Source organism: Lepisma saccharinum, chromosome 22, assembly GCF_977018435.1.
Source record: "Lepisma saccharinum chromosome 22, izLepSacc3.1, whole genome shotgun sequence".
In the NCBI taxonomy this organism is placed as follows: domain Eukaryota; kingdom Metazoa; phylum Arthropoda; class Insecta; order Zygentoma; family Lepismatidae; genus Lepisma; species Lepisma saccharinum.
In genome coordinates, this window is record NC_139250.1 from 64,348,711 (window position 1) to 64,362,388 (window position 13,678).

The following is a 13,678-nucleotide window of genomic DNA, read 5'->3' on the forward strand; positions in this document are numbered from 1 at the left end:
ATGCATATTCCTACAAAATGTTCACACTTATCTTGCCTTGACATGTCACCAAGTTATTTTACGAAGTGCACTATATTTGGCGTTATTAGGATGCTTGTCAAAGTTTCCAACCGCAATAAATTTACCAACTTTCTTTGTCTTGTTTTGATCATCATCATCAATATATTTATTGGACTTACAGCATTGCATATGGCTGTTTATGCCCATTATATAAAGGGTTTTCCAATAAGGGCGGGTCGATGTTGGCAGCCTGTGGCGGCCATGTTGTTTTGGTGGCGTCTGTCTAATCTGTTGTTTCCTTTTCAGGCACTGATGCCAAATCACCATGGCAAGTTACACGATTGAGCAGCGCGTCCAAATGATAAAACTTTATTATCAAAATGAGTGTTCGTTAGTGCAAACGTTGCGCGTGTTGCGCCCATTTTACGGCAGACGCGGTGGCCCTTCAAAGTCGACTCTCCAACGTTCGGTGGCCAAATTCGAGACGACCGGTTCGGTAAACAATCAGCCAACACCCGTACGTCAAAGGAACGCCAGATCGGCCGAGAACATCGCCGCGGTCTGTGCAAGTGTGCAGGAGAACCCGAGGCAGTCAATTCCTCGCCGTGCACAAGAACTCGGCCTTTCGCAGACTTCAACTTGGCGAATTTTGCATCGGGACTTGGGCCTACACACGTACAAGATCCAACTGACCCAGGAGCTCAAAGTTAATGACCGTAGACAACGCCGTTTGTTCGCTGACTGGACTTCGGAGCGTTTGGAAGAGGACCCCAATTTTGGCCGAAAAATCATCTTTAGCGACGAGGCGCATTTTTGGATGAATGGCTGTGTTAATAAGCAAAATTGCCGAATATGGGACGACTCCAACCCACACGAGGTTCACCAGGTGGCATTGCATCCACAAAAAGTTACTGTTTGGTGCTGATTTTGGGCCGGCGGCATCGTTGGTCCGTACTTTTTTGAAAACGACGTTGGTGAGGCCATCACCGTCAACGGCGAGCGCTACAGAACGATGATATAACCAATTTCTTTTGGCCCAAATTGAACGATATGGACGTAGACAACATGTGGTTCCAGCAGGACGGCGCTACGTGCCACACGGCGGACGCCACGATGGACATTCTGCATGAACGATTTGAAGGTATGGTTATCTCTCGCAGAGGTGACGTGAATTGGCCACCAAGATCGTGCGATTTGACCCCGCTAGACTTTTTCTTGTGGGGTTTCCTGAAGTCGCAGGTCTATGCCAATAAGCCGCAATCGACCGATGCCCTTAAAGTCAACATCACCCAGGCCATCGCTCAAATTCAGCCGGATCTATGCGGCAGTGTCATTGAAAATTGGACCACTCGGATAAGTGCCACCGTGAGAAGCCGCGGCGGACATTTGAACGATGTTATATTCCATACATAATGGCATACATGGGCCTTTCAAATAAAAAAAAGAATTTCGTTCATAACTCACACACAGCTTGTTTTATTCCATTTCAACATCGACCCGCCCTTATTGGAAAACCCTATATTTTATTTACATAAGATAGAATTTACATAAAATCTACAAACAAATTTCAAATACACTCCTATCTATATCATCCTTAGAAATATACATTACCATGTTATATCATTTTGTCTAAAAAAATGCAAGTAAAATTAATTCAATTCACATGCAAGAAAGAAGCCAAATTTATGGGAAATGATTACTGGTGCAAAGTGTTAACCGTAAAGGTGAAGCAATAAGTAAAAAAGGAAAGAGCATTGGGTTTAAGGTGAGACGTCATTTGCGGCAGCGTATCCCATACTACAAATTGGTCGTTGTTTTACCTTACGTAATGAATCCTGCAACAACGCTGGATTTTCTTGTGGATTATTTTACTTCTATGAGTTTGCAATGCTTTCTGCATGCAGGTGGTTTTGTTTACAGAAGGTCTCAGGGTTTGTGATTTGAACTTTAGGTATGGACATTCACTAGAAACAGCATAGTCATATTGACTATAAAATGCACAAATCTAAATAAAGAAAAATTAAGGCTGAGCCGATATTGATGCTCTCAGATTCCCAATGATACTGATGCTTCAAAATTGTAATGAACGTTGTTCAAAATATATAAACTCCTCACAGAAAGTTTGGAAAAATGTTATGGTAAGCATTAGGTGACAGGCACAGCCTTGGAATGCAACAACACATAGTTATTTGTCTGCCTGTTGGACGTGTTTTCGCTGACATATGCTACCGAGCCTATTACCTATTGCTAGGCACATATTTTTGGTAAATAAAATGAAATTTCGCTGTTATAGAGGTGAAAAAGCAGTATATAAAATGACATTTTGGTTTTAAAAATGTGAATATAATCCTAAATTTGATTTAAAAACTGCACTATTACACAAAATAAACGTATTCCTTCTAGTAGTACATTAAATCATTACCAGAATATTAAGTTTATTCCTGCATAAACGGGTCAATTTTTGCTTCTCAAATATTTACAGCAGAATTAATCAATTTTCCGTGAATTGCATAACTCTCCGGATACTTCAGACTTCAGAAAGTGTCAAGTCGGTATATAAACGGTAAATTTCGTGTTTGAGTGTTTCGCATTTTGCAGTTCATTTCATTACAAAACAGGGTAGGACCTCAAACCTTTCAGAAACATGAAAAATTAACATTACAATGTGTTACTTCACATTTCGTGTTTTCGTCAAAAACGAAATATGTATGCCTCTACCTACTGCCAAATATAACAATATTTCAAACTTTTTGTGAGAAGTGTATTAACATTAGTGTGTAAGTATTCCACTCAAATTATATGAATTTATCAAAATTTTTGCTTACAATTCCATACATCAGAATATTAAACTACACGTTATCACAAAATCGGTGCCAAATTAAAAGAAATTTCACATTTTGCATAATTTCCAAGATAATTAATCCTAGAAAGACCAAAATTCTGGAAAAGTACCTACAACGGCAAATACATTTCTACTGATACAGATTCATCGCCATCGGCTGAACCCTACAAAAAAATGCAATTAATCTTGTGGATGAACTTCAAGCTCACTCACACAACACTCCTTCCACAACAATGGCCTCTCATACTATCATTAAGCCACAACAATGGCCTCTCTCATACCATCATTAAGCCATCTCATCAGAATGTTTCAGGTAACTCGTGACATATCCTAAAAAGAGGACCACAGTCATTACTTTAAATACTGTTAAAATGACACCTAAAATTGGAAGTAAGTGTGGCGGTCACCCACAAACAATCTTGGGTTAATCATACATCCTAAAGCCACTAAGTACTGCCAAGCCTCTTCATGTTTACTTCTTTTGCAAATACTAACTGTTTGCATGATGTATGGAAGAGTGCATATATGAGGAGCATGACATACTTTTCATTTTCAGGTGCAATCATTTACACATACTTACATGTCATATTATATACAATCAGTTGATCAACCTACGTAGAGTTATGCATGGAGAGCATAATGATATGCATCCCATGACAGGCAGCCATTCTGTAGTGCATTGGAAATAAATTTTAAGCGGGGTGACTTTGCTATTTCACAGACACTAGTGAGTGTGTTGTCACTTCACTGGTAATTGCCTATGTGCACAGATTACAGGCACACTCCTACATATATTGACAAGGTCAAATTGTGTAAGTTTTCTACCCTTTTTAGATGACAGTTCCAAGTCCACTCTGCTGATTGGGACTCAACCTAAGCTTCCAAAAGTCATCAGAACTGCTCTGCAATGTGCATCTACCAAAGATTGAACCTTGCCTTGTTAACATGGCAAAAGCATTAACACTATACCACAGGGAGGGTGAGAGTGCAAGAGATCCAGTTAATTCACAATTTCAATTGTTTGAATTAATACTCAGAAACACTTCGAGCATGCATTAATTTTCTACATTCAACATTTTGCCTTCATCATACTGTCACCTCAAATAGTTATTATCCAGGTAAGAAAAATCTCATAACTATCACAGATGATCTGGTAATAACTATTTGATAGTTAAAATACACTGAAGGTGCTATGTATTATGAAGAGAAGATACCATTACCAGTTGTGTACAAGAAGAAAAACATGTAAAATTGTCAGGAATTTTATTCACATTTGTTTTTAAATACAGGATTTTACTTGATTTCCTTGACTTGTATACCTGAAACAAAAAAGAGTCTATATTAACAAGTAAATCGATTATAATTTTTATAACAAATTATGAACAAATAATACTGCACAATCCTGAATGAAAAACATCTCTCTCTTACACAAATGCACACAAGGTTCAACAATGTGAAATAATTTTTTTGGCAGTATAAAGGAAGCACCATATTTGTATTTTTTTGCCACATTTGCACAACCACAACCGTGAGGATAGCTACTTCTGTTTCAAAACCCAAGTAATTTCTCACCTAGTGAATTTTATTCTGATTGTGCTGGTGGAAAGAAACTATATCTTTATGAGAGAAAGTTCACCACTTCTCATATTGAAAGAAATCAAAAGGATTATGCTGTAATGTTACTATTGGTAGAGATCATCAATAAATTGCTTTCAATTGTAAGTGAGGCATATTTGTATTTAATGTTTATATCCACTAGGGACGGATGATATCGTAAATTTGATATCAAAATATATCGTCAAGAAAATATCATCACAGACGACACAATGATATTTTTTCCATATTGTGATATCGGTGATATATATTCATCTCCATGATATATATCGCCAAATAACGTGATGATATATTGCCAACACAATATACGAGGGTCACACCATTTCTGGAAAACTATACATACAAGATATTTCAGTTCTGTAATACATACCTTAAAGGTATTGCATACTCAAATTACAAACAATATATCCATTGTTACTATTATTAACAAGCGAAGTTTCAAACAGTACTTTTTACCACATAATATTATGGAATACAGTGTGTCCACAAAGTTCTGTCCCTTGAACTTTGAATAGCTGTACGTTGGTAACAAAATGTCGGAGATGAATATGACTTTAACAAGAGAACATGGTCCTTTGGCATGTTTTTGCGGTTGAAAGAAATACACCACGTGCCTGAAGAAACGTAGGGGGGGAGGGGTATTGTGCAGGGTGGAGAAAAAAAAATGAACAAAAGCACATTTTTGCCCCAAAACTTCTCTCAATTCCTGGTTTACGACAACTTTCTCTGAACTTTTAGTCTCTACGTACACAGAAATGTCGAAGGAGGCCAATTTTTTTTTGTTGCAATGTGTAGGGTGACAGAGAAATGAAATTTTATGACGTCAACAGGAAATCCTACGTTTTGCACATTTTCACAGCAGTTTGCAATGCTGTGAGCATCAAATTGCACAGCACGACGCATACTGGGTATCTACACAACATGGGAAATAAAAAGTACTGATATCGAGTGATCGTAAATTGTAATATCTGGTATGGATGGTTACTTTTACTGTTTGTTGGTTAGCAACACTGACTTCTCTGGTGAGCAAACCAGGCGGCGCTGCCATGCTGTATAACTGGATCGAACCGGTCAGCGCTGTCTGTTTGTTGCATTGTTGGCTCGTTGGTTGTGTCATATGTGAGTGGTGGTGTTTTATCTTTTGTCTTTTGAAATGAGTTGCACCTTGCAAAAAAAAAAAAACAGTCATGAACAGGTGCAGGAACAGTTTTCATTGAGGTATCTGGCAAGAGTGTACCTGTACCACATAGGAAAACAAATTTGTGGCTTAAAATCAATGATGAATCTCGTAGCGTGTGTGACAAGCCACGAAGTGGAAGACTTAGTGCCTTTGCAGCTGATTTTTGGAAGATTTAGAACTGATTTGTAGGGGTGTGTGGGATTCTGAAAACTCGGGATCCGGAAAAAAATATTCCCGTCTCGATCCTGACTTCCTGACTTTTCAGGATTACTAGCAGTCAGGAAATACCGAATGGTCATTTTAAAAATCTCGTTAATTCTCGAGGTTGTCTGCATTGTACATGTCTCGAATGTATCAGAAATTGTCATTTTTTGTACGAGAAATGCAAAAACAATCACTTAAGCTGAAAAATAACCTGTAGAATTCTAGATTTCCAGAGCTTCGTCCCGAAAATTTACCGACTATCTCAGTAAATTTCGAATTTTTCCTATCCTGATCTCGTCCACACACAAAAAATTCTGTCCCGCATACCCCTCGTGATTTGGAAAATCGGTATGCTCGGTCGCCTAAGAAATCTCTCCGGCGTTTATCAAAAGAATCTCATATCCCCAAATCTACCATACATAAAGCACTGCCTAAGTTAAAGTTTCGTACTTACCCGTGCTTACAATGTTCATGTTGTACATGAACTTCAATTTCCGGATATCGACAAAAGAATACAATTTGCTATATGGTTTCTTCAGACATTCAGGTCTCAAAAGGGAACTTGCCAAATTTTATTTTTTCCGATGAAGCATGGTTTCACCTATCGGGTTATGTTAACAGTCAGAACTGTCGGATATGGGCTACCGAAAACCCTCATGTTTTACATGAGGAGCCACTTCATTCCATGAAAATAGGGGTCTGGTGTGCGATATCACGATGGCGCATTGTTGGACCATTTTTCTTCAAGGAGATTGTGAATAGTGCTGTGTATATGAACATTGTGCAGGAATTTGTGTCGATGTTAGAGGAGGATGATAGACACACATGGTTTCAACAAGATGGGGTCTCAAGTAATTTATCACGTGAAGCAATGCCTTTCTTGAGAGAATTTGTTCGTGACAAATTGATTGGAAAGGACTTGTGGCCCCCTCGTGTCCCCGACATCTCCCCATGCATGCCATTAACAACATCAGCCAACAATGTGCCTTGGAACAGAGGGGTGGGCATTCCAGCATTTGCTTTAGACAAGTGTGTTCTGACCAGTGTTGCTACCCATGTAACTAGTTTACTGTTTGTTACAAAATTTTCAAAATAAATATGTACTCGTCAATGTAGGTACTTTTTCTTCCCATGTTGTGTAGATACCCAGTATGCATCGTGCCGTGCAATTTGATGCTCACAGTATTGCAAACTGCTGTGAAAATGTGCAAAACGTAGAGGATTTCCTGCTGACGTCATAAAATTTCATTTCTCTTGTCACCCTACACATTGCAACAAAAAAAAAATAGCCTCCTTCGACATTTCTGTGTATGTAGAGACTAAAAGTTCAGAGAAAGTTGTCGTAAACCAGGAATTGAGAAGTTTTGGGGCAAAAATGAGCTTTTGTTCATTTTTTTTCTCCACCCTACACGATACCCCTCCCCCTCATGCGTTTCTTCAGGTACGTGGTGTATTTCTTTCAACCGCAAAAACATGCCAAAGGACCATGTTCTCTTGTGTTAAAGTCGTATTCATCTCCTACATTTCGTTACGAACTTACAGCTATTCAAAGTTCAAGGGACAGGACTTTGTGGACACTCTGTACAATACATAAGAAGGTTATAACTCCTTAACTACTGTTTTGTTCCGACATATTTCACTTTAACATGTAATAATGAGAAAAAAGCAACACTTTGAGCAAAGTGCAACAATTGAGGGTTCAGGAGGGATGCGGGGCCAAAGGCTTAAGATGGAAATTTTCAAAAATTATTCAAAATTTCCAAATGTGTATTTTCAGTTGTTTCAAAGGTGGAATGCAGGCATTTCATATGCTCAAAGGGTGCTTTTGTCATGCTTCTCTCCAAATTTAGTCCATCCAGTATGAATAAGGCAATGCTACACGCAAAATTATGGAAATTGTACTGTAAGCTGGCAATACTGCTGCTTTTATACATTATTATCCCCCCCCAAAAAGTATCAGTCTGTTTTCCAAGAATTTTGAACCAATGTTACAAGCTACATTTTTCAAATCAATGAAAATACTACGAGTTGGCAGTATTTTTCCCGTTCTATGGTTTTTGTTTATATCCCTACTCTAAAATAGACACTCATTTCTAAATACAAAATACAATTTACAATATAATATTCGTAGCTAGACAAACAGTGTTTTCAAAAAAGTTGGTTGTTTTGAATGGGCGGTGTTATCTTCATATTTCGGTAGGTTTATTGAATATATCTATCTAGTAAAAACATATTCACATAACTAGAGTAGTTTTGTGTCTGTTTTTAATAGAGCCTAATAGTATGATTATTATGATACGATTTTCGATATTTGAATTTGTTATACGAACATATACATGAAGCAAAAAAAGAAAATACTGTTCTACCTTTTGAAAATCTAGTATCAAATATCTCTATATTAAATTTTATATTCAGTAAAATATGTAAATTTGTGTTCTGGATTTCCAGTAATTTATGTATAATTTGGTTAAATGGCTGCTAAACCTGGTCACAGAGCAACTAAGCCCCGCATCAGGCTAAGTTTGCAGCAGGTTTTATGTATCAATCCGCCCGAGAACTGAGCACAGAATCTTCCGTGCCAGTCTTGCCTCAACCGCCGAGCAGCTTACATCGCAGACACTGAGAAAATCCACAGTATTGCCAACCGCACAACACATCAAAACCCGCATGCATGTCAAGCGGAATATATTTGTGTTCCTTTTTGTCTCCTGAAACATAACATTTTAGAAGTACTTTCGGCGCATAAATTATTTAAAAAATGTGTCATTACTTAATATACATGCAAAATATCTTCCAAACATGAGAGCATGTGCATGGACGTCCGGAGGATTTTTTCCAGGGAGGGGCAAGGAAGGTATTTTTTTCCCCCAGGGGGGCAAACAAGTCACATTTCCCCCCAAAAGAGTGTAGTTCCCTAAAAAACATTGCTTAAATTTGAATTTATGGTGTTAATGCAATAATTAACACATATTATTGTGGCTCAAATGAAATTATACATGTGAAATACATTTTTGGTTGACCTTCATTTTCTAGGGGGGCACGGCCCCCTAGCCCCCCCCCCCCATTCCGGACTCCCATGAGCATGTCTGTATATTTAGAGCACGCAAAAATAAACAAAGATATAAGTAAACAACGACAGGCCCTCTTGAATTTAATGACAATTTTTTTGTTTTTGGTTTATAAAAAAACACATTTATGAAAACCTTTGTTACTGTGACACACGCACTTCGTTATACCAGCAAAAAAAAAACATGATTTGTTATTGGTGATATATACAATGGGGATATATACAATCAGGTGCATTGTCTGCTGCTATTACTCTGGTTTCAATTTATGAATCACTTCACTAAACCAGGATTCAAATCTTGGGTCTGTCCATTTCTTGCTAATCATCCATCCCTTTCTTTGCACGGAACAGTAAATATGCACCTTCAACAAAGAAGTCATTGCCGCCAGTGGGTGAAACAATAAGCCTCCCCCTTCCTCGTCGGTTTCTTCAGCCCTGGCTGTGGTGCTGAAACGCCCACGCCCCTCCCAGAGTTAAAGCACGTCTGGTCCAAATAATAAACATGTTTCTTCTCACGGGGATATCTTTTAATACGGGGAACATTCTTTTGTCGTCAAACAACAAACAATTGTTTCCTCTTCCTAAACTCAAACTGCAAATCATTCAAAACCCGGGATACAGTTCGTGCGCACATTGACGGCAAATCACCTCACGTCCTGTTATACTTTGATCTGGTTTCCTTAAGGAGGATTATGAATTTTAAACAACTTGCTTGATTTGAAGAGCTTTTCCCTTCGGATGAAGCCCACAATAACACTCGCTGAACAGGAGACCTCGATTCAGCCATTCTCGCTGCTGTATAGCACGATTATTAATCACAATAAACATAGGGTTAAAATAGTGGGATGTGCAACACTGGTATCACGGTTTCCACGCGCTCTGCAACGTATTCAGTCTTGCTCGACTCGCACTTGGGCTTCAGCGATTCCTCAGCGCAATACAACTCCAGTTGGCGAATTTGCACAGTGATTGCAACCGATCAAGTCCACACCTGCTAATGGATGTATTATTTTGTCTGTATTTTACAAATTAAATAACTGTTTTCTTGCAAGTATGCAGTTGTGTCCGAATAGAACCCGTCTCAGTGGAACTATATTCTGCACGCACGTTTGGATCTACATATGCGAAAACCTGCTGCAAGGTTAACCTGACGCTTGGCTTAGTGATGTATTTTGGCTGCTTGTAAAATTCTCAACCTTCGTCAGACCACAGCCCAGTAATTTTATTTCTTACAAGTCGATGCCCTGATTCCAACAATTTCACTCATAAATACATTTCTGATCTTTAAAGTTTATATGGATATTAATGTGCACCCTTAATTAATATTAATATGCACCCCGGGGTTGAAAACTAATTTAAATTTCATTTTATGGGCCTCCCCGATGGTGCAGTGGTATCGTCCTCTCCTTGTAATCAAGGGGTCCCAGGTCCGATACCCAATGGAGGCACAAGTGGTTCAGATCCCACTTTAAACTGTAGGTCCAGTCCCAATTAGCCTTATTGTGTATAAATTGGACTTAAAACACAAAATCAAATCAAATCTAATTTTATATTTGACAGCAAGTATATCAACTATGGCATAATCATAGTTGAATTATGTGAAATATAAAATTATTTAAGTTAGTAGTCAATCCCTGGGTGCAATGGACCTTTCCCGGCCCGCCAGTTGAACAACACTGGCACTAAAACTGAAGCACATAAACTGGCAGCAAATGGGGAAGGGGCGGGGGGAATCCTATTTAAGAAATCTGGACTGGACCTACAGATTGAAATGAGATCCGAAGCACTCTGACTCCATTGAGGATTGAACCTCAGACACCTTCTTATTACAAGGCAACAGCTACTTTATTCCACTCCAGAGGCCCATTCATGATTATAAAATTAACCTTCTATCAAAAAGCCGGCCTTTTTCCAACAACAGTACTTGCATTTTGTTCAGTGCAATTTACAGGCTAATTAAATCTTAATGTCTGATGAAGTAGCTAACAATCTTATTAAGTATAGAGAACATTCAGCCCGAAGCAACAATGTGGGGGATCTCACATTGAAGTGGTAAGTGACATGGGACCCTTCAGTCTGCCAAGCATCCACCACACATGCACAAACAAGACATGATGAATGCCATTCAAGGAGCTTTCAGACTGAAGTCACAAATGAAAAGTGACACAGTCTCCTTTAGAATAAAACATTCACAGTGCACGCAAGAGCAACAGACCGAAGCAGCACAATGCACACCATTGAGAAAACAGTATAGTACGAGCAACATAAAAGTAACATGTTTAGCTCATTGTCACACTTCGGTTCAAAAAGTGAATGGATTACTAAGGGTTTGCTTCCAAGTAACACATGTCACTTGTTGCTTCAGTCTGAAAGTTCCCTGAGAAAACGATACAGGCCAAGTGACAATCGACACTTTCAGCTTATGCTGCTTCGGTTCGAAAGGATGCATTTACTTCTACGGGTTGGTTTCCAGGAGCCATGTGTCTCTTCCGCCTCAAAGCTCCGTTAAACAGAAAATATACACACGTTCACGTAATTCGTATACTTCTGCATGTGTGTTGTGAACAGTAAAGATTTTTAATTGTTCCCAAACATCGATATTAACATTTGTTTCATATTTTATGACCAACATTTAAATTGACACACAAGCATGTAAAAGGTTGTTTTAAGTACATTTCATGGTCAGATGTGCTCTCAGGACTACACTTTTCTTACCACTAGAATTCAAGAAACCATTTTATTATTGAATCACTGCTTCCTTTGCTGATTATATATGTGCAGTCATTTATTAATTATAATAATTACAAAAATTACTATCATTAATAAAAAATAATAACCAATTATTGCATGTGTGTCTCCCATATATTTTATCATTCACTAAAACTCACAACGTCCATAATAATTTTTTATTAATGTTTTTATGTTTGTAGAGGTGCAATTTAGTAAATGTAATGATTACCATCATTACCAAGTAATTGTACACTGTCACTGGCATGAGTATCTCGAATGAGACGCATTTAAAGATGGCGCATGATATGTCCACCAAGTGCATTTTGCCTCCTATTTACATTACATTTATGTTTTTTATGAACGAAAGTAATACAGAAATATTGGGAATCCTCGGGAACAAGGTAGTTTATTTTCAAACAGTTGAAAAATCTAAAAAGTAAATGTGGTGGGCCTGCAAGTCCCCTCCCCCTCGGTAAGCTAGGGTTAAAATTGTGTCTGAACCACTATACAATATGTGTCCACTGGGATTGGACAATATCTGTCTCCTGGCTGCTACATCATGTAAATTTTTTTAGCTAGTTGGAAAATATGTCACTATAAACCTGTAAACTCATAACAGTAACTTCAAGTGAAATAGTTTAGCTGTAATCGGTGAAAAATCCAAAAAAAAAAAATAATTCCTAAAAAAGCCGCCTTTTTATCGAAAAAAAGAAAACGTCCATTCAAAAAAGCTGTCTTTTTTGCAACTCTAAATTTAAGAAATAGTTTTTATGGGTAATTTTGAAAACTGGCAGTCTCCCGCTGGACCCCTAATTAATACACATTGCGAACAAGTTTTTTTTTTCCATGAAATACATTATGTCCATGAAGTCATGATGGGGTTTCAGAGTCCTATAATATCTAAACGAAACAAAGGATGATTATTACACTGCATTGAAGAGTAACTCAAAGAGTTTCGGAAGTGTAGCAAAGCAAAGATTTACAATGCACCCACAGGTAATTACGTGATGGTAAAGCAAATTATGCCCTTCTGTCAAGTCAAGATGTGGACTGTGCAGAGGAAAGTTCAATGCATCCTTTGGCTTGCGAAATTTGAAACAGTAACGCGTGTTCGTCATGAATATCATCATGTGTACAATGAAGAGGCACCTCATGAAAAGAACAATCGCTGGTTTAAGGAAACTGGCAGTTTATTGGATGCAAAACGTTCCGGGAGGCCATCGGTTAGTGGCAAGTCTGTTGAAGCTGTGAGAGAGAGAGCTACCTAAGGTGCCCCAAGAAATCGTTGCATGTCTGTGTTTGAAATCTAGGTTTGACAAAGACAACAGTTCACAGTTTTGAAGAAAAGTCTCCGTTTTACGGGTTACAAACTGCAGTTGTTACATGCAATCCACCCAACCGATAAACCCAAATGATTTGATTTTGGTGTGCAGATGCTTGGTGAAATGGACAATGATGTTCTTATAGAAGATTGTGTTTAGTGATGAGGCAACATTTCATGTGTGGTCATGTTCATTGACCTCACATCAGAATATGGGCTAATGAACAACCTCATGCTTACATGGAGCATGAACCTAACAGTCCTAAGTTGAACGTGTGGTGTGCCCTCACACATGATAAAAGTTATAGGCCAATTTTTCTTCGAGGAGCCTACAGTGACATCAAACAACTATCTTGACAAGTTGGAATCATACGCGGTACCACAAATTCAAGATGAAGATGTCATGTTTCAACAAGATGGTGCTCCTCCACACTATGGCAAAATTGTTTGAGAGTTTCTGGATATGACATTTCCACAGCAGTGGATAGGAAGGGGTGGATGGAAGGCACGGCCACCATGACCATCGGATCTGACACTTTTAGATTTTTATCTCTGGGTCTACGTCAAACTATGTGTGTATTGTCATTATGTCAATCACATTTATTATTTGAAAGAGAGAATCAAAAAAGCTGTCCAGTCTGTTACACCTGATGTTCTAAATAGTGAGTGGCAAGAATTGGAATATCAATTAGATGTGTGTAGGGGGTCACTAAACATGTA

The 13,678-nt window shown here is 38.3% G+C and overlaps 1 long non-coding RNA gene across 1 annotated transcript in view; it reads right to left on the bottom strand.

The window, feature by feature from the left end:
• Positions 1–4,088: 4,088 nt before the first annotated feature.
• Positions 4,089–13,678, bottom strand: part of LOC146004571 (uncharacterized) — a 34,153-nt gene continuing 24,563 nt past the window's right edge. Inside the window, exon 5 of the long non-coding RNA XR_014443949.1 lies at positions 4,089–4,161. This is a non-coding gene — a long non-coding RNA (uncharacterized LOC146004571). The remainder of the gene's footprint in view (positions 4,162–13,678) is intronic.